Here is a 14,341-nt window from a genome sequence, read left to right on the forward strand (position 1 = left end):
AAAAGAGAGTGATGGATATGAATTTGATAATGGAAAAGAATGATTATAGTTCATAGCTATGGATGCTTAGAATGTTAATCAAGAAAATAAATGCAACCAGAAAGAGAAAATAAATTCAAACGGAGAAGATATTGAGGGGGGAGTAAATCATGAATATGAACTTGTTGGTTCTATGTGATAAATATATAGACTTAGAAAAGAGATTAAAAAGTAGAAGGAAATATTACAGAAGTTTGAAAAGAGAGGCCATGACTTTAATGAAGTAACAATCATCCTCCTAAAGACACAACGAGAAGAGACTATGAGCATAGAGAAAATAATGATAAATTATCTAAAAGAAAACGAAGGATATTGTTAGAAGCTACAAGTAGAGGTAATTTCCTTGAGAAATGAAAGAGAGAAAGAAAACTATTAGTTGAACCAAAATTTAAATTTTGTGAAAGGCATTGAAATATTCGATAACATTCTCAAATGTCAAAGGTATTAGTTTATCAAATAGGGTATTAAATATAAATAAAACTCATGAAACATTAAAGGGAGAATCAAGCACAAAGAAATCAGAAAAGGAATACAAAGAAGAACCTAAAATCTATGCTAATGTTCTCAAAAGTTCCATCAACAATGAAAGTGGCAATAGGAAAGAAGTTGAAGTCCAACAAAGACATGAATTTCCCAAAGACTATTATCAATGTAAGCAACACCATAAAAGCAAGTGAGGGATAATAGAAACATGAATTTTCCATAATATCTTTCAGAAATACAAAAATAACCATAAATGGAGTTAAGGACAAACATAAGCCTAATATTTTTTACAAAGAAATAAAGAATGGTCCATAATAACTATTTCCTTGAGGATCCATTTCACATCCACATATCAAATTCACTTCTTGGGATATTTTTTGCTTTTAATGATTTTGATCATAAGGAAGTGAATTGTAGATCTTGTGCAAGAAAGGATTATATGAGAGATAAAAGTAGAAAATCCTATAATATTTCAATGAGCGTGTTTTTAGAAATTACAATTCATTTTCTCCCTTATTAGATCATGTTGAATTCTGTAAGTTTAATTATTTTCATAACTCATGTGACTATAAAAATAACACAATAATGGTTCTTCAACAAAATAAGACATAAGGATGGACAAAGGCTTGGAAAAGGAAGTAAGAAAAATAAGAAGAACTTGGATTTGATCTATATGCTCAAAACAAAGGAAATCAATGATATATTGATAGTGAGTGTGCAAAAAATTTGACAGGAGATAAAGAACAAATTTCTCTCTAAAGGAAGATGAAGGAAGATGTGCCACTTTTGTAAATAATGCACTAGCTAGAATAATGTGAAAGAGACAGTTAGCCTTGATAATGTTAAGATTAAAACTCAAAATGTTTTGTATGTTGATGGTCTAAAACATAATCTTTTAATTGTTAGTAAAATGTGTAATACAAAATATGATCTCACATTTTTTTTTCTAAAAGATGTGAAATAAGGAAAGAAGGATAAAAGATATTGGTGGTAAATTCAATTAGGACCTCAAGAAATGTATATATCCTAGATGATGTTAAACAAGAATTTCATATGGGGAAACTGGATGAAATTTATTTATGGAATAGAAGGATGGGTCATATTAGCTTTTATCATTTAGTAAATATATGCAAAATAGAAGCGATAAGAGATATTACCAATATTTCAAAGGAAAGTGATACTATTTGCAAGCCATATCAGCACGGGAAGAATAGCAGAGTCAACTTCATACTCATCAACCAAGCCATTGGAACAATTTCATACAAACCTCTACGAGCTTATAAAAACAAAAGAATTTAACGGTGAGAGATAGTTTGTGCTTCTAATTATTACTATATAAGAATGACATGGGTTACTTTCCTTAGAGAGCAATTTGAAGCATTTGACAAGTTCAAAACCTTCAAATCATTGGTTGATAATGAAACTGATCTATATCATGTGTTTGACATATGATAGAGGAGGAGAGTTCACTTCTGATGAATTCAATTTATTTTGTGAAAAACATTGAATCAAAAAGAACTTTTCAATGGCAAGGACTTATAAAAATGTTATTGTTGAAAGAAATAATAGAATTGTGCAAGAGATGCTAAGAACAATGCTTAATGAAGGAAACCTTCTAGAGACCTTTTGTGGAAAAGCAATTACTACAAACATTTACATCCTAATTAGAGATCAAATTAGAGTAAACAAAAGTAAGACTCCTTATGAAATATGAAAAGGAATACCTACTTTAGTCAAACATTTCAAATTATTTGGAAGCAATTTCTACGTCATGATAAATGAAGACAATTTAGTGAAGTTTTATTTTAGAATAGAATAAGGAATATTTCTTGGTTCTTCATCTAGAAAAAATGGCTATAAATGAAAAAAAATGCAAGATAGTAGAAGGAATTAATGTAAGAGAAAATGAAGCAATAATCCAAAAGAAAGAAAAAGAAAGAGGAATAGAAGGATGAAATAGAACTTCAACATCTAAAGACTCAATCCATATATGTTAAGAAGAATCACCTAGAAAATCAAATATTTGGAAATACATATTTAGGCTTTCAAACCAAAAGGATATTGACAAGCACATCAAAGCATGAAAACTTTGCCTTTCTATCCAAAATAGAACCCAATAATGTTTCTCAAACCAATGAAAATGAATGTTGGGTTAATGTTATGGAAGAAGAGATAATAAAAATGAGATATAATAACTTGTACCTAGACAAAAAGATAAGAATGTGATTGGAACCAAATGGGGATTGAGGAACAAATTTAAGGAGGATGGAAAAGTAGTGATAAATGAAGCTCTAAATTGGTTTGTAAAGGATATACACAAGTTAAATGTGTCGAATTTAAAGAAAAAATGTCCCCATTTTCCAAAATAGAAGAAATAAAAATGTTCTTGGAATTTGCATGTTTTATAAAGTTCAAGGTTTATCAAATGGATGTTAAGTTAGATTTCCTAAATGGAACTTAGAAAAAGAGGTATGTCAAACAACTAGAGATCTTTTGAAAGTTAGAAAATGAAAATTACAGAAGAAGTTTGAAGAAAAAAATATATGGAATAATACAAGCTCTCAGGCCTTGGTACTCGAGACTTGACAAATATTGAAAATAAATAGGATTCAAAAGAGGATAAGAAAATAGAAACCTTTACACCAAAACAGATAATGGAATTTTGTTGATAATTGTTGTCTATCTATATGATATCATATTTGGAAGTGATGTTAACACAATGAATAAAAGGCTTGCAATAGAAATACAGGAAGCATTTGAAATGTCCATTTTGGGACAATGATCATTATTCCTAGGATTGTAGGTTTATCAATCAATTAAAATCATATTCAGCTCCTAAACCAAATATGTCAAGGAAATGTTGAAGAAATTTTGAATGGAAAATTGTTCACATATCAGCACACTTATGGTAACAAGACGTAAATTAAGAAAATATGATAAATATCTAGATGCAAATAAAAATTTATTCATGTAAATGATTGGTTGCTTATTATATTTGACAACATCAAGACCTCATGTACTAGAAGCTGTAGGATTGGTTGCAAGGTTTTAATACAAACCAAAGGATATTGTGCAAATAGTGAAAATAAATTTCAAATATTTTAAAGGACTATGGAATTTGTGTTATAGTACTCAATAAACAAATATATCACTTTAAAATCATATACATATGTCGATTTGGTAGGAAGCATTGATGACAAGAAAGTAAGTACTGAAGGAGTGTTTTTCTTGGGAAATTGTCTAGTATAATGGTTGAGAAAGAAATATAATTCAACCTATATATCCACAACTGAATCGGGACACATTGAAGTAGAAACTTGTTGCACTTAGGTTTTGTAGATGAAGCAAAATCTAAAATATATCACGATAGACCATAGTCAACCATTATCAGTTATCTATGATAATAAAAATGCAATAAATATCTCAAAGAACCCTATTATGCATTCAAAGACAAAACATATTCCTAACTATTTTTTTTTTTGAGAGAACAGGTAGCTGACCAAAATGTCAAGTTGGAATAAATTTCTACTACATAATAGATTGCAGATACTTTTACGAAACCCATTCCTAGACAGAAAGTTGAATATCTACTACAAAAGGTAGAAGTGATATCTCTTGTATCTCCTAAATAAAAGGAAAGTATAAGGAGAAGAGAGAGATTGTAGTAACCCATATCACATCACAAATATGAAAGATTTAGAGAGTGAGATACATAATAATAATGATGAAATAGAAAGTTTCTAGGATGAGAAATAGTCATTGATGTTTAAATAGCATGAAGTGGATGACGAACTACAATCGAAAAGAAAAGGAGCTACTAACAATTGCTCAAATCATCAATGAAGAACAAAGAGAAACTAAAAATGGTTTTAGATGATTAGAAATAATTTAAACTGGTCTGATTGCATGAGAAACAAAATATAAATTTGTTCATCCAAAGGCATCATCAAAATAATATTCTTGAAGATAGGTAGAAAAAGAATTGGACATACAAAGTCTTAATGCATAAGCTCAGGGGAAGTAATATCTTACTCTTGATATTTGAAAATAGGGAGATTTATAGATGAGAAAAAGCATCAATTTAGGGGGAGCAACCCTTTTGTCATCAAAAAGGGAGAAATTACAAAAAAAATAGAGCTTGTAGACAAGGATAGAATTTGTAAAAAAAGAGAAGTTGTAGATAGGGGTAGTTAAGTTGCAGACAAAGGAGAATTTGTAGATAAAGTATCCCTTTTATATGTCACAAGAGAAAAATTTAAGTGAAATGAAAAATTATAAACATAATAATTATCACACTTAAAAGGAATAACATCTTTCCACGGACGTCAAAGGGGTAGAAATTATAGACATGGGGAGACTTGTAGCATTATTGCACAAATGTTTAGTGTTTCCATTAATGACAAAGGGGAATATTTTTGAACAATATGTTTTCATTGATACCAAAGCTATGGGGACAACCAATATGGATTTATGCGAAAGTTAGGGGTGACCCAAAGGTAGTGGTAGACCCTTTCTATAGGTTGGTCCCATCAATATTACTAGTTGGCCTAGAAAAATCAAGGGAAGTGTGAGTTAAGTCAATCTAATGTATGATTTTCTTGTAATGTCTACAAATAAGACCATTTATTAGAGCATCATGGCATGGAAACGATTTTATATAATGTGATCTAAGGTGCAAGCAGCGATGTAGCAACAGAAAAGTAGTATGGGGGAGTAAGGTTATGAAGAAATGATATATAGTAAGAAACAAAAGGAAAAGGAAACTAGAGGCATGATTGTGGTGTTAAAGGTGGTTCATCACGCAAAATAAACAATAATTTAAAATTTTGGAAAATGTCAAATTTATACTATAATGTGACAAGGCTTGCAAATCCAAAGTTATTGATCCATTTACATTAGTTAACAAACAAAAAATTTACGGTTAGTAGACAATATGTTTATTGTACTCTCGATGTATCAAAGTTTCTACATAAGGTAGAGTTTGTAAATTCATTAATTTTCTAATATCGTTCAATTCTTGGTCACAACTCTTAGTCATAAGGGTGCTAAGTTGTAGCACCTGAGGGATAGGATCCCTTGACATATTACCATACTGGTTTTTTATCAAATAGAAAAAATTTAAATTACACTAATATCTTGGTATATGGAAGCCCTTGGTGATAGCCTTGTTCATGAGGGTGTTAACTTGTAGCACTGAGGGAAAAGTTCCCTTAAGATATATCCATATTGGAATTTTGATGAAGGTCAATAATTCTTTAAGATATGGTAAAGCATCTGGTCTTGGTGCTTGTTTGCACATGCATTTCATTTTAACTCTTGGGGACTTAAAGTCCTCAGTATATTAGCTGGAAAGAGATTTTGAAATACATTACAACCTATGATATCCCAATAACCCAATTCCTTGGTCTATCAACTAATAAGAAATATATAAAAAATGGATAGAAACATTTATCGTAATCTAAGACCCATAAAGTCCTTTTTTTTGTGAGCATGTTTATTTTTAAATATTTTCAGGTAATTTTCCAATATCTTGAGATAAAGTGAAATTTGGGGTTTGGGATCCCCAATGCCTCGTGCCATGACATTTAATAGATAATTTACTCATAGATGTAATTTTGTCACCCTAGTACCTTTCATACTACTAGTTTTATGATGTGAATGACATGACAACCCTTCAATATTCAATATCCTAGTAAACCTTGTGGTCAAATGTTAGAGAAAATGTAGGAAAATGATAGAAAAAATTCTCATCTCAAGGATCAAAGGGAAGATGTTTTTACAATTATTTTCTTTGATAATTATTAAGTACCTTTATCAATATCCCAGTATTATAGTATGTGCTAGGGCATACCATTAAGTTATAGATGGAACTATATTGTATCATTGATTTCACATTCTGAAATTTGGGTTGAAGGAAGCGTTGAATTATAAATTTGTCACATTAGCAAAACATTGTTATAAAACATGGGTTGAATAAATTTCCAAATAGTAAATTTATACAGTAGTAAAGCATAGTTTTTAAATGAGAAGTGGCTCAAGAAAGTTAGGTAATAGAGCATGCAATTTCACAAGTTGAAATTTAAGTAAGCGCCTAATTAAAAGTAATAGAATGTGACATGATGACACAAATTTAGAAAAGCAAAGTGGACCTTAGTAGAACATATTACAGAGCAAATATCATAGGGGTTTGTTATCTCATATAGGTTGGTTCACACAAAATATGTAATAGTAGGTTGGTTCCTACAAAATATTTATAAGTAGGTCGATGCCTACAAAAAATTGCATAAACAAGTTTTGTAGTTTTGTCTAAAAGGGTTTCCATGTATATCTTTTGTTTCGTGTTTTTCTTATGAAATTGATGTTTTATTGTTCTTCAACATTTAAATAAGCAATAAATTTCATTATACAAACTCACCTCACCCCTCTCATCACCCTCCTCTCAATATAAGCGTGAATCTAATATCAACAAGTTGGAATGATTCAATTGATATCCCAGACAATTGTATTCAAATTCTAAGCTAAGAAACATTGAAACTAAGGTATCCCTAAATGGGATGACTTAGGTGCAAAATAAAGGGTGAGAGCATGTTTCCACCACCCCACCATCCCACAAACTAGCAAGATGTGGAGAGATTCCATTCACTCAAGAGAAGTTTAAATGATGTAACAAGACAACCATTGTTGCAAGGTGCCACTCAATGATCCTAATCAACATTCAATTCCATAGATATCCACCTATGTAAGCATGCATTTAGGGAGATCTAAGGAAAGTAATGGATGCTAGTACCATTCTCACACATAGGTCAGCCCACTCCAATCCTATCAATTCTTTCACATTTAATGATGAACCACTGATAGTTGTTGCATTGGATTATACACAACCTATAATTCTTTTCAATGATTCTAGAGATGAATCTCCTTATATTGTGGTTACCTTGGTACTTTCTCTCCTTATAAGGTCTTCCCTAACACTTGAGGGGTTGCAACCATATGCCAAGTTCAATTTCCATGATAGGAAGACCATATTTTTCCATGACTCTGATATGTGTCCAACTTTGAGTCTTGGATGAGAATGAAAGCATAGCCTTACTATTTCCTCTTCACATATCAGTAATGGCACTAGACTACATTGAACATTAATTTTCCTAAGCTTCACTCTGGGGTCAATTTCATCAATTTTTAATGCGACAAGCCACTTTTTTCTGGAAGAGAAATGACGCCCTCCTGGTTTGCCCCCTCTAGAGCCAGGCAATTGGCACAAGTTTCAACACATTTAGTTTTTTTAAGTTTATAGTTTAAATAGTCACCTTTAGCTTGGTTTCAGTCATTTCTCTACATATGGATCTTCTCACACTCATAATCAAATTGTAGTGGACCCAATTAGCAATCTAAGACATACTCTGATCATGACTACTCAAGTCATCCTCGAAGTGACATCTCTCCCTCTATTGTTTCACTCACTCGCAAACATGGCTAGCTAGCAAGCTAGATCAGAGGTGGTGTTACTTATTATTAGGTGCAAAGACTTTCTAAAGCCTAGAATATGGTTGAGATTCAACAAAATACTATAGGGAATTGATCCCCCAACATATGGAGGAAGAGATCACTTACGTCGAACAAGAGATCTCTAATGAGAGACACAACCTCACATACATTAAGGTGCTTGATTAGGTTTCCGATTGGGTACCCAATGTTGGGCATGCAAGGGGCAGACATAATCAATACATGTATACAATGGTTATCTACTGACGTATCAACTTCCTTCTGGGAAAAGTCTTTGTAGACCATAATTAGCTCAAGAATGATGTCATTATGTCTCTGAATCAAATGCAACATTTCTAGATGGTGATGGACCATAGGCTTGAAAGAATTGAATAAGAATGGGACGTCCTCCTAATCCTGGCTATTCTCTTGGAAGTACAAAGAAGCCTGTACATGTCGAAACCACGAACTCTGAAAGATAGATATGCATTTGAAATTATCTTCGTCAATTTTATTTTCTTTTACGTTCTCTTGTCTTAGCATCAAACTAAAGAAATGTTGCAATGGACACTTAGACCCTCCATATAAGTTTCATTTTGTAGTTAAAAACTTTCTTCTACCGTTTGCAATTTTGGAACAATTGAACTTATGCTTATGGTCTGGTTTCCCCAGTGACAATCCAATGTATACTTCTTAATTCCAAGACATAACTCTATGATTTCAAGAAATACAAATCTTTACTTCACAAAAAGAATAAAAAAAAACTTTGAACCAAAATGGTTCAATGTCCATTGACTTAGCCCTGTAGATGCATTTAGTTAGCATCAATGTCCAAGCTTTAGATGTCTTCAAACAAAAACTGCTACAATTATGTTAAAAAAATTATTTAGTTAATTTACATTGTGGTTGAGACACATTTTTGGTCTTTTATGATTCACACTCTGGAATATTAAGGCTTTGGTATGAAATGAAAAATTTATCCACTTATTTTATATTTTGACATTTCATACACTAAATTATACTTTTAATGTTTTTGTATTTAAGATATCTTGATCACATATATGAATCTAATCCATACAATTTGACCATTGTATTAATTCATATTTAATCTTTTTGTTAGTTAAAAAACTTCAAGATAGGAGTTCCTCACCCTACGTGCTCCATCTAAAGTCGCATACATATAACAAATCTTCCCATAATTCCTACCATCGTCATTGTTCAAAATTTTCATTTTTTTATTATTTTTAATATTGTGATACTGATCACTAATAATAATAATAATAATAATAATAATAATAATAATAATAATAATATATTTAATTTAAATATTTTTTAAAGATACATAAAACTAATTAAAAATATATATATGATTTATAGTAAACCTTCAATAAATTTTATTTTTAATTTAATTAATAATAAAAAATTTAAATAAATCAAATATAATCACTTCTCACACTTTATTCTTCTGTAATTCATGATATATTGTTTAGATCTTTCGGAAAAATCGCATTGAGAACAAAAGGTCGACGTGTTTGGAACCTAAATCTAGCTTCATTATCAGGCCCAAGATGAGGGAAAAGATTAACTGACATAAATTTATAGATCACAGAGATGAAACGCTAAATTCTAATGGCTAAATAAAAAATTCCAAAGGTTAAATAAAAATGTGAACGTTACAGGATCAAAGTCAAATTAGATAATTTTTATTTTATTTTATTTTAAAATTTCAAATTTAAAAGTAGATTCTAACTAACTATATATATATATATATATATATATATATATATATATATATATATAGATATATACCATCATCATCAAATAAAAAATATATTATGAGAAAAATAAAATAAATAGGACATAAAAATATATTTACATGTATCACATAAATAAAGGAATAAAATGGTATATATCTATATGATCAACATGTATTTATATATATATATAAAAAAAAAAACTAACAAGGGAGAGAACAAAGAGAAGGGATCCACGACTTGTTTAACTTCCATCCATCGTCCCTATTAAGAGTTTTTTCCCTCTTTTGAATTTCAATGCTTCTCTTAATTTTTGGTGATGGAAATAATCAACCCTTGGGAGGACCTTAGAATCATCTAAGCAAATATGGTGCTTTGTTAATTCAGCATGTTTGGCTAGAGTGGATGAGCCGGTCCTATGATGCTTAAGTTCCGTCGTGTGCTTCTGAATCCTTTGTAAGATGGAACGACTAGTCTCACTTATATAGGGGGTTCCATATGAACATGGGATTAAATAAACACCTTTCACATATTTGGGATCAATAGGGTCCTTGAACAATCTTAAAAAGCTATGAATGGTTTTAAAAAGTCTAAAGGTGTAGCCAATATTTTGATTTTTAAGAATTCTAGAAATTTTGTCAGTCGTCCCTTGGATAAAGGGAAGCTGTACATTAGAGTCCACCCTAACCTCTTTTTTAGAATTACGTCCCAAACTAGCTTTTAAAAAGGCTATGAAACCTTGCAACCTATTATAACCATTCTTCTTCAATACATTGCAGAGATGGTTTTTATCATCCATTGGATGGTTTTCATTTGAAACCCGAATAGTCGTAGTAGCTAGAGTATTGAGAACACCTAGTTTATGGGCTAGAAAGTGATGAGAATTAGCATGAAGATGATTCTCACTGTGGATTTTCTTACGAATCACCTGGTGGGAGAAAGAACCATCATCCTTTATTGAAATGAGAATATCAAGAAAGGGTAAGCTTCCATTAACCTCACATTCCATGGTGAATTTAACGGAATCAGACTGGTTATAAAGATCAAAGAAAGAAGCTAGATTTTCCCTACCACAAGGCCATAAGTTGAAGGTATCATCAACAAATCTTTTCCACAATTTTGGTTTAAAGCGAGCACAAGCTAAAGCTCTAGATTCAAAGTCTTCCATAAAGAGGTTGTCAACCATAGGAGAGAGGAGAGAACCCATCGCTACTCTGTACGTTTTCTCATAGAACTCACCACTGAAACTAAAGAAGGTCAAGGTAAGGAAAATCTCAACATGCTTAGTAGAATCTAGATCCGTAATGTGATTGATAACTTAAATACCTTCTTTAATAGGGATGTTTGTGTATGGAGAAACTATATCAAAACTTACCATAAAATCATCAGGAACAAATTCAATTTCTTTCAACTCATTAACAAAAGAGAAAGAATTTTTAACAAAGGAACTAAACTTACCTACTAAGGGTTTAAGCTTCGTAGCTAAATACTTAGTGAGGAGATAAGTAGGCCCACATATGGTATTGATAATAGTTCTAAGAGGGGCCCCTTCCTTATGAATCTTAGGAAGCCCGTAGATCCTAGGTGTGAGAGGGTTATGTTATATAAGCTTGTGACTAATTGAGCTTGCAAAATTATTAGATTTAATAGCCTCCACAACAGGCTTAGAAACCTTTTTCATGGGGTTCTTATTAATTTTTCTATAGCCTCCACTATTGCAAAGGTGATCTAACATTTTCTTCTTGTAATCATCTTTGTCCAAGATCACCACCCCTCCACCTTTATCAACGTTAAGAACAACAACCTCAGGGTTATTGTTTAAATATTTCAGGGCTTCGAACTCTACCTTGCTAATTATGTAACCACTTATTGTAAATTAACATTTCCTTAATAAAATACACTAAATCAAATCTTCAGCCACCAAAAAAAATTGATAAACTAGTTACCAATTTGCCATTCGTCGAAAAGTAGTTGCCTTATCTATTAAGTACCTTAGTCACAAGCCACAAATATCATGATTAAAATAATAATGTCTGTTTTAATTGAGAATAGATATAATACTTATTAAAATACATAATATTTATAACTTAAGTTTTTAGTGTTTTATATATCTATATATATATATATATATATATATATATATATATATATATATATATATATATATATGGTTTACACCTTTTATTAACCTTTATAAATTAAAAATAGCCTTGCAAAGAACTGAAAGCTTTTTGGGTTTTATAGTCTTATCAAATAAATATAACAAATCAATTCCAACACACGCTAGCTTAGATGATTTTTTAATCACTTTTTAATTAAAACTCTTATCAAAATGGATTATAATTTAAAGATTTTTGGAAAAAATAGTTTAAACCTTCTTTTTTAACAACATCTTTCGGAAAAAATCACATGAGAGATAATCTCGTCGATGCATCTCGAACCAGCCAAAGTGGTTCATCTTCAGGACAAAATGAGGAACCAGATCTAGGAAATGTAATAAATAGTTGTAGAGAGCTGCTAACTAGCCATTGTCGAGTAACAACTAGTTTGACTAAGGGTATAAATAAGTCAGGGATTTGACCAAAAAAAAATTTATCATTATTATTATTATTATTTTTTGATAAAATAATATTATAATATGTTGATTTAATAAATTAATTAATTTTTATTAAAACATTTTATAACCCCTTATCACCCTATTATTATATATAATATTCCAAAAATATTAAAATTAATGGTTTAAACCTATTCATATCCCCAAATATTAAAAATAAGAAGAAGAAGAAGAAGAAGAATATATATATAATTTTAGAGAGTCATAAAATAAATAATAGGTGGATAATAATATTATAAAAATAAAAATAATATTAAAAAGTAAAAATCAAATGTTTAGGGGAATAACGATATTAAAAAATAATAATAATAATAAAAATTAGGAATAAAGCACAGGAATCTTGCATATTTTGATACTCCAACCATCATCCCTATTTAAATTAATAGGTCTCTTTTCAATTTCTAAGGCCTCCCTAAATTTACGATGATGAAAATGGTCGATCCTCGCAATGACCCTATCCTCTTTGATGCAGATGTGATGATTGGTTTTTTCTGCATTCTGTGCCAAAGTGGAGGATGGAGACCTACCATGATTGATGTCAATAACATGTTCAGAAATCCTTTGGTTTATTGATTGACTGGTCTCCACAATATAAGGAGTTCCACAAGAACAAGGAACTATGTAAATACCCTTCCCATCGTTAGGGTTAACTGGGTCCTTAACAGAATGAGGAGAACTCCAAATAGTGTTAAGGGGTATAAAAGAAGAATGAACCTTATGTTTCTTCAAGACCCTAGCAATTTTATCTACGGTCCCTTGAATAAAAGGAAGGTGAACTCCAGAAGTCCAATCCTTGGGATCAATCTTACTCTTAAGAATTTTTTCAGCATTTAGAAAAGCCCTAAGGCCTTGAGACCTACTATAACCATTCTTATTAAAAGCTTTAAGGAGGTGGGTTTTCTCATCTTCAAGGTGATGAGAAAATCACCTTGAAGATGAGAAAACCCACCTCCTTAAAGTTTTTAATAAGAATGGTTATAGTAGGTCTCAAGGCCTTAGGGATTTTCTAAATGTTGAAAAAGGTCCTAAGAGGAAGATTGATCCCAAGGATTGGTCTTCTGGAGTTCATCTTCCTTTTATTCAAGGGATCATGGATAAAATCACTAGGGTCTTGAAGAAACATAAGATTGATTCTTCTTTTAGACCACTTAACACTATTTGGAGTTCTCTTCATTCTATTACGAACCTGGTTAACCCTAAGGATGTGAAGGGTGTTTACATCTTTTCGTGTTCTTGAGGAACTTCTTATATTGGGGAGACCGGTCGGTCAATAAACCAAAGGATTTGTGAACATGCTATTGGCATCAAGCATGGTAGGTCTCGCTCCTCTGCTTTGGCAGAGCACGCAAAAAAATCCAATCATCTCATATACATCGAAGAGGCTAGGGTAGTTGCGAGGATTGGCCATTTTCATCATCGTAAATTTAGGGAGGGCTTAGAAGTTGAAAAGAGACCTATTAATTTAAATAGGGATGATGGTTGGAGTATCAACAGATGTTGGATTCCTGTGCTTTCTTCCTAATTTATATATATATATATATATCGTTATTCCCCTAAACATTTGATCTCTACTTTTTAATATTAGTTTTATTTTTATAATATTATTATCCACCTATTATTTATTTTATGACTCTCTAAAATTATATATATATATATATATCTATATATATATATATATATATATATATATATATATATATATATGGGGATATGAATAGGTTTAATCCATTAATTTTAATATTTTTGGAATATTGTATATAATAATAGGGTGTTAGGGGGTTATAAAATGTTTTAATAAAAATTAATTTATTTATTAAATCAACATATTATAATACTATTTTATATAAAAAAAATTGGTCTAATCCCTGACTTATTTCTGCCCTTAGTAAAACTAGTTGTTACTCGATATCAACTGGTTAGCAACTCTCTATATCTATTTATTACATTGCCTGGATCTAGTTCCTCATCT

The sequence above is a fragment of the Pinus tabuliformis genome, chromosome 9 (genome assembly GCF_031772625.1).
Source record: "Pinus tabuliformis cultivar Carrire ecotype Pingquan chromosome 9, CPIR1, whole genome shotgun sequence".
NCBI lineage: Eukaryota > Viridiplantae > Streptophyta > Pinopsida > Pinales > Pinaceae > Pinus > Pinus tabuliformis.